The following is a 17,496-nucleotide window of genomic DNA, read 5'->3' on the forward strand; positions in this document are numbered from 1 at the left end:
CGGAACCACTGCTTTTGTTTCATTTGCCTCCCCTTCCCATACCCTCACTAAAATATTTACAAGCAGGAGTTAGTCCTTTCCTCAACCCCAAAACAAGACTCGGTGAGAAACATTGCTAAAACTTGCATTCACCAGTAAGAAAAATCTAGCCATTCTCAGTACTTTCCTAATGAAGAAAAGGCCCTACCACCATTCACCCCGTAGTCTTGTCCTCTGCCTAAGCAAGACACTGCACCTGCCAAACTGGGAGTTTAAAGAATAGTGGTCTAACTTTGCGAACGCAATCTGGGGAGGAGACGCGGATGATTTCTTGAGGAGTGCAAGAAAGGAGCAAAAAAAGATCCTTCCAGGAGGGGATGCATGGGCTTTGGGGCTCTCCTCTGCCAGCTGGAGAATTCAAAATCCGCTTGCTTCAGAGACCTTCGGAAGCAGCCACACTCCGGTCGCAGCCGGCCTCGGGCCTGGGAGAAGCAGGCAGTGTTTACACCTGTCACGAGGAAGGGGGAGGGAAAAAGAGGAAGCCCGAGCAAAGCCCCAAACTTCTCTACAGCACCGGAGAGGGAGCGGCCGGCCGGAGCTGTGGGCAGGTGGAAGCGGAGGCGCAGAGCGAGCCGGCAGCGGCCGGAGAGGTGGGAACAGCTCACACTTCCCCGGCCGNCACCCGCCGCGGAGGAGGGCAGAGCCCAAGTCCGGAGCCCTCAGGCCCGCAGAGCCGGCACCGTCCCCGTACCCGCAGTCCCCGGCCCCGCGGCAGGCAGGTGCTCCTGGCCCGGGCAAGGGTCGGGCCGGTGGGCTCGGCTGGGCTGGGCTGGGCTGGGCTGGGCCGGGCCGCGTCCCCGCACCCTGTTCCCCCACAGGGCTAGAGAAGCGGAGCGGCGGCGCTTACCTGGCTCGTTCGGGGCGGCCGCGATGGGCATGGCTCAGGGGCCCGGGGAGGAACTGGCTCCCCTGGNAGACGTCCCCTGCATTCCGCCTCCCCATGAAGCAGCGCTCCTGGCGACAGACAGGTGCTCCTCAGCCGGCTAACGATAACGTTCAGTCGGGACTAAGTCTCTTGCTCTCTAAATAAAACTGTAATATAGAACCAGATCTTTTCTACCAAAAACCTACTCTGAGACCCTTTATCAGCTTGCCCTTTTCTCCCTGGAAAACGACTTTTGCGTTCCAAGTCCCTTCCTCTTCTTTTAATTTAAACTGACAGAAGAGGAAGCTGGTAGTTAACAACAAAGAAGAGATGGTTGTAAATCAACCTTAAGAGGGAAAGCACCCGCTGAAAACTGACAAATCGGCTTTGAGACCACCAACAAAAAATTGGAATTTTGCTCACAGACCGAGACGATGGTAATTTTTCATACCTGCTGCAGGAGAATATCCAGTGAAGCAAGAGAAATGAAATGAACTTACGCATTTCTCTAGCAGGGATCATAATGGATTCTTTTATTGTCATTAGTGTTGAGCAGTTGATTATTTGCGTTATAACCTTTCCCTCTCATCATAAATGTTAGAACACCGACCACTGTGAATAGCGGTGGCTTCAAGGATTATTGCTATCGTCCGGGATGATGAGCCTGGGGTACCTACCCTGCACATCATGAGCCCTGCTGAGTGCTCCTTCTACTCACTTTTGCCAAACCTGCACCGGTAATTCGAGTAATTTAAAATAGTTCCAAAACAGCAAAGCGCAGCAGCTACGCAAAGAAACAGGATGGAAAACACCCCCTCAGGCACAGAGAAGTGTCCACCCCCTTGAGTGGAGAAATTATACAAATCGGGGAGGGGGGCGGGGGGGAAGATAAGGACAAAAGCAGTTCATCACGGTTTATCCCGCCTCTGTAATATTCTAGACATATTAACCTGGAGCGATAAAATAGACCCGCACTTGTCTTCTTACAAGTCAATTGCCGTAAGCAATACGGAGACTGCATCACTTTAAATTGCTTTGTGGTGGTACTGGTACTGGAGTTTTTGTTACAGCTCTGTCACTAAAGAAAAATCTATATGGTTTGTCAAATTCCTATTGTATTTCGCCCCCTGCTGGTGTAGCTCACGTGCAAGCTTGAAAAAAATGTGTCACTATAAGTGTTTATTGACAAAGAAAAGTGTGTGTGTATATAGAGAGACTGGAAATTGATCTTAGATGAACATGTTTTAGTTTGATAGCTCTACTAAATATTGAAGAAAAAGCATACGAAGAAATCCTAAAGCAGACCCTATGCCAATAAAATGTTTAAATTGGAAGAATGAATTTAAACATCAAAACGTTAAAAAGAAAACCCTGCTTTTGGAAAAGTATCTCCCTGATCCATACATATGATTACAAAGTGATGATTTTTGTCAGGTAAATGCAGAAGCCAATTCTGTTCACTTAAGTACAACAATTTAGAAATCAGTGTCCAACTTTGAGTATGGAAATTGAGTAGCTACTTGGTCAGCTGACTTGTGATCAACCAACCAACTTGTAATTGGTAGTCTCACACAGGATTCTGAAGACAGCATTCCAAAGCCTATGAAAATGTACAAAAGACAGTCTGAATGTTTAAGTTGATAAATCTTTAGGAAACAATTATTAAAATTCATTGCATTTGGAAGAAAATTTCGTGCATTTGGATCTAATGATAGTATTTTTGTTTACTTTTTAAAGATTATGACCACAGCGCCTGGGTGGCTCAGTTGGTTAAGCCTCCAACTTTGGCTCAGGTCATGATCTTGTGGTCCATGAGTTCGAGCCCCACATCAGGCTCTGTGCTGCCAGCTCAGCCTGGAGCCTTCTTCGAATATGGTATCTCCCTCTTTCTTCTGCCCCACCCCCATTCATGCTGTCTCTCTCAAAAATAAACGTTAAAAAAATTAAAAATAAAAATTATGACCATAACTTTTACCTGAGACATTGCAACAAGAAAAAGTAAATGACCATTTATGTGTTTTCTTCTAGTTTTTCCTGTGTAGATTTTTTACAAAGTTGTCATCATAATGTAAGTCAACTTTGTATCCCCTTTTCCAATTCTGTTGTAAGCTTTTTCTTCTATCGCTTAACATTTTATAAAACCTGAATTTTAATTGCCTACATAGTATTCAATGGAGTGGGGACACTGAATTATCCATTATCCTATTAGTAGATATTTTCCACTATTACAAATAATCTGATGAATTGTATGCATGTGGCTTTGTCCAATTTTAGTTTTTTTCCTCAATGTAAAAATGGGCCAAAAGGCTATTAATGTCTTATTGGCACTTTGTCATCTCACATTTTCCAAAAGGCTATACCAATTCACAATGCCACCAGTAATATAGGAAGGTACCAATTTTACCACCTCCTTACCAAAAACAGATAATTGGAAGAAAAAGATTGAATTCTACTTTATATACTAAAAGTTGAAAGGACCTTAACTAATATTGTATTGTATAAGAAATCAACACACACAAAACCCCAGTAATGTGATATTCTGGAAAAGCAGTAGCAGACCTGGGTCTATTATCTTTACGATTTTATATAAATTACTTAATCTCTCTGGACTTCAGTCTTCTTATATGTGAAATGAGAGTGAAACTAGACCACAGGTTCTCAACTCTCGATACATGTGCTACTTACTTGTCCTTTTTTGAGAATATGGTCAAAGCTTTGGTGCTTTCTGCAGAAAAAGCTCATCTCAAATTTCATTTCAAATTTTTTAGACTTCCTAGAGCTCATTCATGGAAAGGGGTCTATGAACTGCAGTTTCAGAAACCTGGGTTCTTTTCATCCACACATTTTCCTAATATTTTATTTTATAACCCACTAAACACTTTATGGCTAAGTAATACTTCTTAGTGGACAAATAAATTGTGATATATTCATATATGGATTAGTTTCCAGCACTTAAACTAGAGCTATAGGTATCAATAGGATTAGATTTTAAAAACAAGTGAATGAAGTTTTAAGAATGGGCAAAATGATAGGAATTTTATAATGTGAGTTTTTAAAATAAACCAATACTTTAGCATATACTTTTTTATTATAAAGCATAAAAATATGGGCTGGAATGACATATGCAAAATTCTGTGAAGGGCTAGTATGGAATGGGTCAGAAAACACTAAAGTAGCCTTACCTTAATTGCAATGCTTTGCATCTTTAAGAAAATCTGAAGCAAACGTGACAATCCATTTACATTTTTCCAGCTTTGTTGAGATACAAGTGACAAATATATTTGGGATGTACAATTAGATATTTTGATCAATCCATTTATATTTAATTCTAAGTGGGTACATGGGTATTTGGTATATATAATTGACATGTTTTGTATTCATTTTTTCATGGTTAAACAGTTTTTCCAGAAATCAGTTAATTTAAAACCATGGAGTGTGAACAGCAGCATCCTAGAGAGAGGTCCTGACATATTGTGCTAATGTTTCAGATTTGTACAACTTTCCAGAATATTTTTTAAGTGTATTATCTCTGATTCTCACACAGTCCTTGCAGAGCCTGTAGGGTCGCTCAGTTGTCTGCCATTTTTCCCCCCAAGCTTAAAATCACTCCAAGAGCCACACTGCCACACTGGTTTTCAGGAGAGCTTCCTACTGGCATTTTGGGCCTCTACTGGTATGTCAGAGCAGAGAGGAACAATAAATCAGGTGTCCTAGCCTCTGGGTCTATATTAAGTACACCAGACCCTACTTTCTAAAGTTTTATTCATTTATTTTGAGCGAGCGAGCGCGCGCGCGCGCGCGCACATGTGCGTGCATGGGGGAGGGGCGGGCAGACAGAGGGGGATAAAGAATCCCGGGTAGGCTTGGAGCCTGATGTTGGGCTTGAACCCCAAACCGTGAGGTCATGACCTGAGGTGAAATCCAGAGAGACACTTAACTAACGGAGCCACCCAGGCGCCCCCTGGACCCTAAATTCTTATAGCTCTGTAGACCCCATGAAGTAAATGTTGCTGTGGTGCTTTTGCGGGGAAGAAATCAAGCCAGATGTCTCCCAGAGCAGGACAAGAGAGACTTGAGCAGGGACTATGCTAGGACCTTACCCTTCTCTGAGGTAGAGGAGGACTGTTCTCGGATGCCACCCAGAATGTTTGCCTCCCTCCATTAGTGCCATCAGGATGAGCATCTCTCCTCACAGGTAATGGAGTCAGCCCATAGCTAAGGGCTAAGAAGCAGACAGCATCCGCAGGAGGCCATCACTTCTCTCCACACCTTTGGTCCTTTTGTAACTCTGTCCTAGTCTGTTTTGGCTCAGCCAAACCGTGTTCATTATTTTTGTTCCTCCCTCCCCAAACTGAAGGACAAAGGCAGTTGGACACAATGAGCCGCCTCATGTGATGCAGTGTGAAATACACAGATCAAGAAGTACGGAGATGGCAGAAGTACACAGAATTCCTGCCAGATGTATTTCATCTGAATTTTATTAAGCCTTTAAAACTACCTTCCAGTTTACAGGAAATACCGGAGCAACGAGTTAAACAGGGCTACTAAGAAACAATTGCACCAATCCCTTGTGTGGATTATTCTACAAATAACTTGTTCTTTTCAAAAGAGATAATCTAGGTTAAAAGGGACATAAGAGAACTAACAACCAAATGCTATCTGTGGTTCTCCATAGAATCGTTATTTGAATAAAACATTATAAAAGGCATTTTGGGGATACTTGAAAAAAATCTATGTCCTGGCATTAAATGTTTTTGAGGCACTATTTTTAATTTTTTTTTTTAGATATAGTAATGAAGTTATGGATATAAGAACATCCTTACTTTTTGGAGATGCCTGAACTGTAATGATGTAATTTTTTTTTAAAAATGGTTTGAAAAAACCCCAATACATAGACAAAGTATGACAAAATGCTAGAAATTAAGTTGAAACTAGGTCATGAATGTTTGTCTTTATTGTGTGTGTGTTTTTTTACTTTTCTGCTATTTTGAGTATTTCATAATGAGAAGCAAAAGAAAAGGCTATTTTAAAAATACCCTAGGCAGGGCCACCAAAGTGGCTTAGTCAATTAACTGTCCAGCTCTTGATTTCAGCACAGGTCATCTCACGGTTCGTAACTTTGAGCCCTACATCAGGCTCTGTGCTGACAGCTCCCAGCCTGCTTGGGATTCTCTCTACCTCTCTGCCCCTCCTGTGTGCCCACATGCTCTCGGTCTCAAAATAAACCTATTAAAAAAAAAAAACCAAAAAACAAGTATACAGATGAGGTCTGGATTTTCCTTACTTTTTTTTCTTTCTAAATTATCACATTCCCTAGGCAATCATTGTCAAATACACAGTTCTGATCCTAGAGCAGATCTTGCAAACAGTGATCTTGTGAAGGGTTTTAAAGATGTGGAAAGGAGGGGGAAAAAACCAAGGACTGCAACTTCCAAATCAATTGTAATTAGTTTAAATCCTCTAATATGTACAAATTCAGTAGAACTACAGCTCTGCTTAGCAAGGAGCACCTCTAATACAGTGTTAGTAAGAGAACAGCAGGAATTACATTATCAAAAGTAGTGCACTATTTATTAAGTGGATGTAGTAGTTGAAGCCCTGTGACTTTCTAATACTGTTCTTTCTATTTAAATGCCCTTCACCCTGCTTCTTAGAGTGGACAATTGCTTTTTTCCTGTTTGCCTTTTGATTTTTTTTAAAGAGCTCAGTATCGGAACCCCTTTCCTATGTTTGGGAAAATCACCAACTTACAAGTCTAGGTGGGAGACAAACCCTTCTGCTTAGTAGAAAGGCTGAAAGGGCCGGTGTAGGGAATTAAAGACAGCTGCAGATTTTTGTCATGCTGCAGTCTTGAGCTGGAGTTTCTTCTTGAGTGTGTGCTAGCCTGTGGCTTAATTTGACCAACAGAATGGGTGGAAGTGGTGCTGTGTAACTTTTTAGGCTGAGCATTATCTGAAGCTTTTGACTTTGGTGCTTGGTGTGCTCATCCTGGGAGAGAGACAGCACGTACAATGTACTACCTCCCTGAGTGAGGGAAGCCCAGCCTACGTGAAGAGAAGGGACCTGCTCTGATGTGCTCTCAGCCAACAGCCAGCCCCGGCGTGAGCCATCTTGGACATTCCAGGAAGAGGAGCCTGCAGAGGATTTTTAGACCCAGAAGGCACCACTTAGAGCAGAAGAACCAACCAGCTGATCCCAGTTATTCCACAGAATCTTGAGATAGGATAATGGTCGTTGAGGTTTTAAGCCACAGAGTTCGGGAGTGGGCAATGAATAACAGGCAGATACTTTCTCATCTTCCTTTGCTGCTAGGTGCAACATGCAACCCAGGCTTTTCTGAACAGAGACTGCTCCCCAGGCTTTGAGGAGGTAGTTAACAAATAGAATCAAGAGCTCCAGGGAACTTCTTCTGATGGTGAGGTCTCAGCAAGACTGAACTCTGCAGGGGCTGGTGGTTGTTGCATGTCCGGGCCCAGTGGCACTGGCAGTTCCAGTTTCAGCAGCATCCTCACTGGACCACATCTCTGGCATGATTTTGGGAGATGCTTCTAACTGGACTCTAAGACTGGTTCTTGAGTCCTAGAGAAAATTCTCTTAGCTACCTAACATTAATAAAATTTCACTATCAGCCAATATGGATTTCTGTTGCTGGTGACCGAGAACGCCCTTAAATTCCCTTAAACTATTTGGCTTCTATTTGTTCCTTAAGATGCAATTCAAACCATAAAATTCCTCCTCCTAGAAACCTTCACTGACCCATCTTTCTCTGTACCCCCTGCCCCCAAATTTGTTTCTTCTAAGTCCCTGCAGTGGCTTGTGTGCATCTATAATATTGCTTATCACATCCCTGGTAACTTCTAATTCCTTGTTAAAAATTTTTTTAAACATTTGTTTTTCAGAGACAGAGTGTGAGCAAGGGAGGGGCAGAGAGAGACGGAGACACAGAACGTGAAGCAAACTCCAGGCTCTGAGCAGTCAGCACAGAGCCCAAAGAGGGGCTCGAACTTACGAACCAAAAGATTGTGACCTGAGCCAACCAACAGAGCCACCCAGGTGACCTGAAACTTCAATTTCCTTAACGGTCTCCCTCCCTAAACTCATAACTATAAAGGGAAAAAATGGTTTATCTCTAGCTCGTGTCTAATATGGTGTTTATCTCACATTTGTTGGATGAATTAGTAACTGAATGAAATTGATGGTATGAAATTTAGTGTTTATAACTCTGGATAGCCATAGTTATTTCCAAGTTTTTGCATTTTTTTTATGATTCACATTCTTGTCATAATAGAACATTGGTAAGGTTCTCCTGACCAAAAAACAAAAGAGCAAATTTTAGAGTATTGCTTTTATAAAATACCACTAAGTTCTTTGAATACTACTGATATCCATAATATTAATGGATTCCTTCTTAATCTAGTAACTATTTCCCTTTTATGCACTGCCAGAGACATTTTCATTGTTAGCCCAATGATTACTTTCATTTTTGCTGTAAAAATGTTGAAAAGGTGGGTTTAGAAAATCCTTTTAGTGATATTCCCTAGAGTACTTCAAGCATTTGAGGGAAGAATTGTGTAAAAAAAAAAAAATCATCTTTGAAGAAATGACAGGTAGACATTATGAAGCTTCTAGCCATACGATTTAGGGAAGTCATGGCAAAAGTGCTCATTTGAGAACAGCATAGGGTTAGAGGTTAATGAAAATATTTATATGGCCCGGAATCCAGCTACAGAATCAGGACTTTCTCACTGCATCAAGATCACCAGGCTTGGGGCAGGTCTTTGACGTGCACCTGAAGTTGAGAACGATTAAGACAAGGACATTTATTTACTTTTGGCTATTGGCTTATAATTTAACCTCGTAACAACATTAACTAGTATGTGAATGCTCCATCCCTGGTGCCGTGAGGACATAAACATGAACAAGACACTCCTTATCCCTCAGGAGTTTGCAACCCGGTATCAGGTACATGCAAACATTTTACATGTTTTGTGCACTTTTTTGTAGGCTTTATACTTCAACAAAACAACGGTTAAATATAATCGTTTCTACCTTAGGGACCCATGAGGTCTAAATAAGATGCTACAAATAAGGTACTGAACACAGGGCTTGAGACCGAATAAGTACCAGCAAATGTTAGTTGTCACTGACATGGGTATTCCCTGAGTGTTGTATCCCTACTGACTGGGAGATAGAACGGATCTCTTCCTACTGGGATCAGCTGTGTGGAGTTTAAGATGGACTCCTGAGCACGGGTTCAAGTGGATCAGTGCTCCAGGTGTCTCAAGACCCTTCCTTCCTTGTTCTCAAAGCAGTTCCTGGACTGGGATGAAACAGGGTTGAATCTTGGGTTGTACTCAGGTGTAAGAGAGAAGCTGTAAAGTAACATACACTAAGGAAATGATGTTGGTGGTTCCCAAGCCCTGGGAGCTTTTATCCTTCCATCAATATGAAGCACAGATCATGCTCAAATGTTTATTGAATGAATGAGCACATAGGTCTTGAATGCATCAGCGTGTTAAGTCTGTTATTTTCTACAGAAATATGTCCATCCTGAATACTGGAGCACTCACCTGCCCCTGCTGACCGAATCCAAGTTATCCATCTTTTGTTAACACCCAACCAGGGGAAATGAAGTTCACTCTTGCCAGCTTCATCACAGATCAACCATCTAGGTCTGCAGTTACAGATTCCGAATCTTTTGGCATGTAGGGCAACCACTTTCTGGTGGGGGTACTTCAAGATTTCCTACAGACAACATGTTTACATTGAAAACTAAGTTTTTTAATACTTACTTTTGAGGAGAGAGCAAGCAAGCAGGGGAGAGGCAGAAGGGAGACACAGAATATGAAGCAAGAGCCAGGCTCTGAGCTGTCAGCACAGAACCCGATGCAGGGCTCGTACCCACGAACTGTGAGATCATGACCTGAGCCGAAGTCAGATGCTTGACCTACTGAGCCACCCAGGTGCCCCTATTTCACTATATTTTCAAAGTGATCACTGATCACTTCTTTAAGAACATACGGTATGATTTCTGGTGTTTGGAGCAGCAAATACGAATTCCATTATCTCCCCTCTGCATTGGTTTAAAGGTTCTTTTGACAATTTATAAACCTAAAACTCAGGGAGTTTTGTTTCTTCCATAGTGTGCTTTAAAAAATATTCACATCTGAAGAATTGGCTGTGGAAATTGGCTATCACATCACAACCCCACATGCCTTAGAGAGTGTCAGACAGGATATCCCCAAAGTAGTTCTCTCTGTGGGACCTATCTCTTACCCTTTCTTTTCTCTCCTGCCCCTCCCTTCTCCCAAACCTGCCTCCTCCCAGACTCCTTGCGCCAGACCTGACTTTGGTTCTCTACCACCTTCACTCAGGGTGTGTGCATTCAATCCAACCCAGCAAGGCAGGAGTCCCAGGCCTTAGCCAAGCAGATCATCTGTTCTTCCTCAGTCATAACCTTGGGATCTCAAGACATCTATGTAGTTTTGTTTCATTTATTTTACAAAGATGGAATCGGACTCTAACATTATGGACATTTTCCCATTATTTCGTTACAGCACTTTTCTTTTTTATAGCTGCATGGTACTCCATAATGTGGTCAAATATATGTTAAAAGCTACTAATTCCACAAAAACTCAATTCTCTAGGTTTTGCAGTGACAAATAATGCCATGATTTCTTAATCTGGAGAGTGGGGTACCAAGTGGAAGGAAAGGGGAGTAGTAACTTTGGAGCATGTCAAAGGGCTGCAAGACTGGTTTTGGGTACAGCAAGTCACCTCCAAAATGCAACTGGATGCCTTGGAAATGGAGGATTGTGTGAAGGAAGGAGGAAGTTGAAAGGGTAGCAGAGGAAAAGGATCAATGCCTGGACCGATGGCCAGGTCGTGTTCTTCTCAGCATCCCATTCCTTTTTAGGTGACCAGTGAATTCCATCAATTAGCAACATGGTGTTAGCTCAATGTTAACTCCTCTTTTCTCAACCTAATGCTCTACTGGCTGGCTTTTCTATGCCTTAGTTTGGGGAGGCAGGCCGAAACCAATTTGTGGAGGATTTAAAATTATGCATCAAGGAGTTACAGCAATCGGAAGCTGTTAATGAATTGTGCTGGAGTTGAGACTTCAGATCTTAACTCAGAAGTTTGCTTTGCAACCCCTCAAGTGTTCTTAGGAGATAAACAGCACAATTAAAGAACAGCCAACCGTGGAAGAACAGCCAACTTCGGGAAAGAACACAATACATCAACTGTCTGGTTGGGTTTCAACTCAATTGTTTACTTTTATCTCCAGGGGTAGCCCCATTCTATCCACCTAACTTTGTACTATGTGTACTTTTACTGTCTATAACTATGTTCCCATGGGGTCCCCCATTCTCATAGCCCTGGTGGTTGCTTCTCTTTTTGACTATTGGTAGATTCAGAATGCACATTTGCAGCGTTTTCTAGCATAACTTCTAAAGGTAAGTACAACTTGGCCTCCAAGCCTGACTTTTCTAAAGCATTTGACTTTACGTCACCCTCCTCCCCCTGCACCACTTTTTCAGTCATCCCTTATTTAGGGAGGTGGTCATTGCCTATAAGGCAGATTTTGCAAAGATCATGGTAACTCTAATTATAGCAATATGTAATATATCTGTATATGCTAAATTATGTAATGATTTGTTGTGCTAGACTGCACATCTAACACAAGCCCCCAAACAAAATGCTGCCAATTTTCAATTTTATTGACTATATTTGAGTCTTTTAATGCTACTTTTTTTAAAGTCTTAATTTTCTATGCAGGCATAACTGCACAGAAGACTCTTTTCTTCAATTGTTCATCACCTTCTGGTTGAAGCATGGCTCTACTTCCTAAACCTCCTCGGACCTCCACACTGTTCTTGGGTTTTGCCTTGGGCAACCTGCTTCTGTTTGATCTGGGGCTTCCAAGGCTGCATCACTCAGTGTTTTCTTCTCAGGACCAAATGAGGACAACTCTCCTCACTGCTTGGTGCAAGCTGCCTTTGTTTAGCTCACAGCTAGAGCCCACAAAGAACCCCTCTAGGGTTTTGGAGGAAGGTGCTGTCAACACTTGGTACCTTATCTCTGGCATCGGTCCTTGAACAGCTTTCTCTCTGCCAACCTTTACCTACCCCTCTCTGGAGAACCGTCTCATTCCCTGACGGGGCTTTCAGCCTTCATTTCCCCGGGAAATGACTTTCTCAGTCTCTCCACAATAGCTCAGGAGGAAAGAAAGTAGCCTTTTGTCCATAATTGGTCACTGTGTGGTATGGGGTGCAGGGAGGAGGAGTAAATGTTCTCCACAGTTGACATAAATGCATCTTCCAACAAAAACCAGCTGCTGCGGTCACTGGAGTAGAAAGCTTACTGTTGGAAATGATCAATGATGAGATTACCAGAAAGTCAATGTGTCAAGGGTGACTTAGAGTATCTTACTGGATGAGGAAATGAAGATCGATTTATTTTATTCATGGTGTGTATGAATGGCTACTTGTGCGTGTGTGTGATTTCCTTCTTTTGTAAAGGAGCTAGTTTCTGAAATTGAGAGGGCCAGGCTCCAAGGGGATAATTAGGATTTTAACAGCTTACTGTGAGTGGAAAATTTCATTTCTCTAAGTATTGAGAAGTGCATGCTAATAGTTATTCCAGCCATTAGTTAGTCTGCCAAAGACTCCTATCAGACAGACATTCAGATAGATGATCCAACAAGCACTACAATCAGCAGAGACCTGTAAAGACTTTTCTGGAGAAAAATCGATCTGTACTCAATGCATTATCCAGGCATGTTTATTTTTCAGATTCAGAAGTCATTTTGTTGTCAGAGCAGCCTTTTTATTCTTCTTAAACTTCTATTGAATTCTTCAAGGCAGCTGTTCCAAATTCATTTCACTCTTCTTAAAGAACTTTGGGGGTTCCTCTATTCCCACAGATGACCTCTACAGCTGATTTACTGGGAAGTCAAGGCCTCAGCTCTTCTCTCTCAATGTTGTCTACATCATCATCCACCCACCCTTTGCTTTCCCCCCTTCATTCTTCCTATTTCTAGAGAAGCCACATCCTATTGTTTCCTGGGGTTCTTTTACCAATGATTCTCCACTTCCATCCCCATTGTTCTTTATCTCCTTTCTGGTATCTTCAAGTTCTTGTTCTCCTCTAGCTTCTCAAAAGCATGCTCTAATGTCTTGACTGCAAAAACCTACACCACAGCTGTGTTTCCCTGTCTTTCTGGGAAATGTAGGCTATAGGCTATTTATCTGGAATTATAGTTTTTATTAATACTGGCCTCTCAAACATCAATGCACTGCTTAAATACCATATCCAATGAACTCATGCTGTAACCCTTGATACTCCCAACTGTGGGCTGTGCTTAAGAAAAGGGGACAATGGAGGTTGGGGAGTAAGGAGGAGGCATAGGAGATTCCAGAAAGGAGGTGCAGTTTTTACAAGCAGCCGTTAATGAGGTAAAGCTGAATCAAACACACCAGGACCTTGGTTCCTTCTTGTGGAGACTGGAGGGGGGCAGAGTGGCCTCCCAGGCTCTATTGTCAGAGCCAGGACAGCAGGCCCTGTACATCCTTGTGCACTCGAGTACAGTGCTGCTTGGGGAGAGGAATGGCCATGATGACTTTTGTTTTAGGGGAAAGAGTTGGACAGATACCCCAAGGACCACAGGGGGGTTCCCCCTTACTTTGTGGAGTCGGGAATATTGAAAATATTCAATCCAAGTCTTTCTAATCTAAAGCACCCAAGTTCCTCCAAATCCAAGACTATACTCAGGAGTGGAAGAGATCCTTGCTTGCTTTCTCTTTCTTCAGATTCTTACCATGGTTTCCCTAACACTATATTACTACTCCCTCTCTGGTATCTCACTGGCTCATTTGTTGCAGGAGCTGTAAAAGTCAAAACACCCCAAGGTTCCCCTTCAGGCTTATTCCTCTCTTCTCAGTATGTCCACCCTGGATTTCACTTTCATTTCTATGTTCTCTGAAAGCCTAGTGAAACTCCCTCCTGCTTTGAGGTAACCAAGAGTATATTAGGTCCTAGGAAGTGCAGTTTATTTTGAATAATTTGAAAGATGTGCAAACATGCACCAGGTCACTTCCACCCTGATTCACCACTTTGGAAGGCTGTGGGTAGTGATGGTGGCCACATTCATTCATGTTCGAAATTACATGTTCCTATAGAAATAGTGCTCACTCCACAAGTCCCTTATGTTGCACATTCTTTCATTGTTCATCATCTTTAATTTAATGGCAGGTCTCTGAGTCTCATATCAGAGGGCCCATTCCTTTGAGAGGCTCAAGATGCATTGATATGTAATAACTAATGAGGAAATGTAGAAAGAATGATGGCATTAGAAAATTACTATTTAGCAACCACCACAGTAATAATTGCTTCAGGCAAGATTCATCAAGGAAAGCTAAAATTAATGGGCAAAGAGGAGGATGACAAACAGGATACTTATACAATCTCAAAGTATCTCCCCATAAAATTTACTGAGAAGGTAAATTTAGTAATTATACAATGGAGAACCCTGGAAGATACCACTTTATCCAAGTCATCAAAGGGGACAAACATCATTAACGGGACAAAAAGGCATCAGGTGCTTACATTGAAGCACTGAGAAGGCTACTACATGGCTTCTAAAATATTCCTGACAAAAATGCAGAACCTCAATCTAATCATGAAGAAACAGAAGACAAACCCAAACTGAGGAATATTGTGCAAAAGTATCAGCCTGTGTTTTTAAAATATGTCAAAGTCATGAAAGAACGGTTTCACATCAAAAGGGATTAAAGAAACATGACAAGGAAACACTACATATGGCTCGGAATCTAACCCCAGACCAGAAAAGGACATTAGTGGGGCAACTGGCAAAATCTGAATAAGGTGTGTAGCTCACATTGTTTCAATGCAAATTTATTGACTTTGGCAATTATACTATGTTTAAGAAACTGTCCTTGTTTTTAAAGAAAATACACAAGGAGATATTTAGAGGTAAAGCAGGATCATATTTGTAATTTACCCTCAGATATTTCAAAAAAAATTGCACATGTATAAGAGGCTGAAAATAAAGGGTGATAACATTTGAGGGACTTGAGAGATGTGGAAATTTTTTGCACTAGTTTTTTGCAGCTCTTCAGTCTTGAATTACTTAATATAAAGTTAAAAAATCTAGTAAGTAGCATTTATTGAAGACTTGATGGATACTTTATTCTTAGAAGCACCTTATGTATAATATCTTTTAATCTTCACATTAATGATGTGTGGCAGGTACTCTTACTATCTGCAAGTTAAAGATGAGAAATAGGTTGAGAGAGGTTAAAGAACTTGGCCAAAGCCACACTGTTAGAAATGACTGAACCATAATTTATAGAGGCTGTGTGATTCCAGAGCATGCACTTCAACCTGTGTCATGTATAATTTAACCAAAGATTGCTTAGATAAATCAGCCATCTGGCTGGCTAGCTCAGCTCTCTAGAAAATTCTCAATGACCTCACATCATATAGATATAACCAGGTGGCTCTGGCTGGGACTATATGCAGTTTTTAAACACAATTTCAAATAGGAGTAGGGAAAAGACCAAAACTTTTTTTCCCCTCTATCCAGTTATTTCTCCTTGCCTAGATTCTAAAGACTACAATTCCCAGCTTTCCTGCAGTTAGGCAAGGCCACGTGACTGATTCTAGCCAATAAAATGTGAGGAGTGAGGCGTATCATTTTTCAGCGCAAAAATATTTAAGGGTAAGTGTGTCCTTCCACACTCTCTTTTTCCTGTCCATGGTGACCAAAGCCAAGAAGTTGAAATGGTGGAGCCAGAAGATGGAAAAAGTCTGGATCCTGAAGTCACTGCATGAAGGACAGAGGCCTCCAAGAATTACCCCACCATTGCTGATTTTGTGTGAATAAGAAATCTGTTAAATTAAACCAATGAGCTGTCAGGGTTTACTTACGACTATAGCCTAGCCTGGTCTAATAGGCAGACTACAGGGCTTAAATGCCTGCGGGAGCTTGACTAGCAGGCAATTAAAATGAATAGAGTAGCTATCAATGAACTAGGGGTGGTAGGAGAACTGTGTTGGATCGGAGGCACCTGTCCCATTTAGGAGACAAGCAGGGCTCAGCTCTAGCTGATTCTCTTACGAAATCATTTGGGGACAGCATTGTTGGGTCTTTACTAATGTGTTTTTTTTTCCCCTCAGAAAAGCTGGAAGTCTGGAGATTCAGGTGAAATCTCCCAATTTTTAATGTTGGCAGCTCATATGGATTCAAAACAAAATGAAGTTGAAGCCAAAAACCAGACATCCTTGCTCTTTCCTAAACATCATAGGAGTGCCTCTGCCTCAAGGTTTTTGCGCGTGCTGGTTCCTCTGTCTGGAGTGGTCTTCCTCTTAGATACCTGCAACACCTGGTCCTCTCAGAGAAGCCTTTCCTGACCACCCTCTTTAAAACTGCAACACCCTCCCACCTGTGCTCACTCCTGCTTCCTTGTTTTTCCTCTCCCCCATGCTATTTATCACCTTTTAAATAAAGAATTTAAAAAACCTGATCGGCCTGCCCATTTCCTACTATGATAAAGTATAGGAGGGCAAAAATTGTTTTGTTAGATTTCGTAAGCCAAGTCCCTGGAACAGTCCTAGCAGTGTCCAACATTTGTTAAGTAAATGGTTTTTAAAAAACATCCTACTGTGTGAGGCACACCCAGCACACCTGGAGATTTGATTTGGTTTAAGGGCCATCAGTTGACAGCTTCTGTTTCAGAGCCCCATTGAGCACTCCTGGTGAAACATGCCATTTTGAGTTGCTAACAGTTCTGTTTCCTTCAAAATAATGATTTTTTTTTTTCCAGGAGATGGACCACAAGGAGTTTGGAGAAAAGTCTTGTAAATACCAGGGAGCCCCATGCCTGCCTTTGTCTTCACAGACTACTTACTGTGACAGCAACAACGTTTCATCTCATCTCTGCTCTAAATCCTGGGTTTGTTCATTCCTAAATGTCTGGCTAGAACCTGAAGTGTAGACAGTCCGGGTCTTCACAGCTCTATGAAGCCAGTCCAGGACCTTTTGTTTATTCGTTTGGTTCGAGTTGGGTTTCTGCCACTGTGCATCAGAGTCCTGACAAGTTGAATGTGACTTGGGGCAAATTGTCTGGTGTTTGAGTCTCGGTGCCTTCACTTATAAAAAGGAGCGGGTCACGATAAACACTACAGCTTGTTCTAGGATTTCAGCTTTTCTGAATTCTAACACAATTAAGGCCTTCAGTCTGTAGAGCCCAGACAGCTTTGACTGTGGGCGAACTTGCTTCCGCGGAGCCACACGTCACTCTGCCCTATCACCCCAGCCCCTCTGACTCCAGCTATCTACCTGCTCCACTGACAGAGCCACTTGTACACCACTTCTGGTGCCACCAGATAGGTCCTTCAACACGATCCTTGTTGGCACATTTTCTTCCTTCAGACCCACTCGCGCCTCCCTCCTACTCCTGTCCCATGCCTCAAAGTCCTATTCATTTGCTAAACTGCCAAGTAAAATTAAATTTCAGGTCTCTCATCCTGGGACCCTATTGTGTACCTAGAGGGCTCCTCCCTTCCTG

At 42.1% G+C, this 17,496-nt stretch overlaps 1 protein-coding gene and 1 long non-coding RNA gene across 5 annotated transcripts in view; one reads left to right on the forward strand and one right to left on the reverse strand.

Moving 5' to 3' along the window:
* Positions 1 to 954, reverse strand: part of AFTPH (aftiphilin) — a 68,832-nt gene extending 67,878 nt beyond the window's left edge. For all 3 annotated transcript variants that reach the window (XM_077766423.1, XM_077766422.1, XM_077766424.1), the window contains exon 1: positions 887 to 954. The gene's annotated coding sequence lies outside the window, so the exon portion shown is untranslated. The remainder of the gene's footprint in view (positions 1 to 886) is intronic.
* On the forward strand, positions 554 to 16,452 carry LOC144233473 (uncharacterized). Of its 2 annotated transcripts, none has more exons than XR_013335682.1 (3): positions 554 to 629; positions 7,804 to 7,957; positions 16,106 to 16,452. It is a non-coding gene; the product is annotated as an uncharacterized LOC144233473 (long non-coding RNA). The 2 variants fall into 2 exon arrangements; XR_013335681.1 differs by lacking the exon at positions 554 to 629 and adding an exon at positions 954 to 1,007.
* Positions 16,453 to 17,496: the final 1,044 nt, after the last annotated feature.

The sequence above is a fragment of the Crocuta crocuta genome, unplaced genomic scaffold, assembly GCF_008692635.1.
Source record: "Crocuta crocuta isolate KB4526 unplaced genomic scaffold, BGI_CrCroc_1.0 scaffold113, whole genome shotgun sequence".
NCBI classification, from domain to species: domain Eukaryota; kingdom Metazoa; phylum Chordata; class Mammalia; order Carnivora; family Hyaenidae; genus Crocuta; species Crocuta crocuta.